The sequence below is a fragment of the Colobus angolensis genome, unplaced genomic scaffold (assembly GCF_000951035.1).
Source record: "Colobus angolensis palliatus isolate OR3802 unplaced genomic scaffold, Cang.pa_1.0 Scaffold146, whole genome shotgun sequence".
Classification (NCBI taxonomy): Eukaryota; Metazoa; Chordata; class Mammalia; order Primates; family Cercopithecidae; genus Colobus; species Colobus angolensis.
The window spans coordinates 2546454-2548354 of record NW_012114555.1 but is presented as its reverse complement, the minus strand read 5'-3'; positions in this window follow the sequence as shown (position 1 = coordinate 2548354).

Sequence of the window (1901 nt, the reverse complement as noted above, 5' to 3'; positions counted from 1 at the left end):
TTGTTACTGAAATAAGCTAATGTGAAGTAGGTCATATTTTATAGGAAGTCAAATAGGAGGTTTTTAAATTATTGGCAAGACAGTAGCAATAGTGGGATTTTTTAAAAATCCCAAATATGTATTATAGTATGGGTAATAAAACAGATACCTTTATTCCTGCCCCCCATAAACTTATAGGGAGAGAGACAAGTAAAACAAATTACAGGGTGATGTGTCGTGTGTGTGTGTGTGTGTGTGTATGTGTGTGGTGTGAAAGATTGAAGTTCTGTCAAACTCAAATGTAATAACATAAAATTATGGGATGCTTTCCTCTTTTGTTTTCTGCATGTAGCAATATCTTATTTATTTATTTTATTTTATTTTATTTTTTGAGATAGGGTCTCATTCTGTCATCGGGCTGGAGTTCAGTGGCACAATCTTAGCTCACTGCAACCTCCACCTCTTGGGTTCAAGTGATCCTCCTGCCTCAGCCTTCTGAGTAGCTGGGATTACAAGCATGCACCAGCACACCTGGCTAATTTTTGTGTTTTTAGTAGATATGGGGTTTCGCCATGTTGGCCAGGCTGATCTCAAACTCCTGACCTCAAGGGATCTGCCCACCTTGGCCTCCCAAAGTGCTGGGATTACAGGGTGAGCCACCATGCCTGGCCTGCATGTAGTAATATTTAACAAATGGTAGTATAACATGCTTTCACTGGACTCTAAGCTAAGTCTGTTAATAGCACTGATTAATTTTAAATATGCCTTATATTTGCTAGTGCTTTGTCATTTGCTCTTAATAATTTCTAATAACCATGACTATAATTTCAGATTTGACTCTTGGCCTTAGAAAAGTGTTTTGCATTTGAGGAACACTCTATAGATACTTATTGACTGAATGAAACCTGTTGCTTCTCTGTTCTTGGTAGATGATACCATATGCCATTTGATTCCCAAAGCCACGATTCCTGATTCCTCTCTCACCAACCTTTACATTTAATTACTGAGAACTGATCATTTTTCCTTCTAAAAAATCTCTTGTATCTGTTTCCCTTATCCTCACTGCCACAGTTCATGCTGTCATTTCTCACCTGGTTTACTGCGACGTACTGACAGCCTCTTTCTGCTTCTCGAGTCACCACCTTTATCCAGCTTCCACATGTAGCAGAGCAGTTTTTCTAAAGAGCAAATCTGATCACTACTTAATCTAAAAACCTTTCAATGGCTCCCCCTAGCAGCCTTCATTAAGAGAGGCAACAGAGTGGAGGGTTCTGAGCTCACATTTAGTATTTAATCTGAACTGGGTTCCAGTTCTGACTCTGGCACTTAAAACCCCTGCCACTTAAACTCCTGTAACAATGGCAAGTTAATCTCTATCAGTTGCAAGATAATTATTCCTAACTCAGAAAGTTGTTGTGAAGATTAAACGAAATAATGTATGAAAGCATTTAGCAGAATTCCTGGCACATAGCAAGTGCTCAAAAGATGTTAGCTAATGTGGCACATAGGATCCTTCATAACTATTTCATTTTCATCTTCTCCAGCTGAGTTGTTTGCCATTTTCTCTCCATAATCAGTGCTCCAGTCATATTTAAGTATATTCTGCATGAGCCCAGCGGCTTAACATCTTCTTGTGTATGAAAAGTAACGGCCCTTAGTAGGTTATTTCTCAAGACTAAGGGAATATTCTAACCAGATCTGCCAGACTACATTTGGTGCCTGGCTGTATAAATACTATATATTTAATACAGTATTAAATGCTGTATGTAGTTCTCTTGGAAGCATGATACTAAGTTGTAATTATCACACCTAAATGTTGTTATTTGGTGGCAGGTATCATTTATATTCTTATACTTAGAAGATTGTCTGTCACATGATAGAGACTCAGCAAAGTGTTTTGAACGTAGGACACAGTGCTTTGA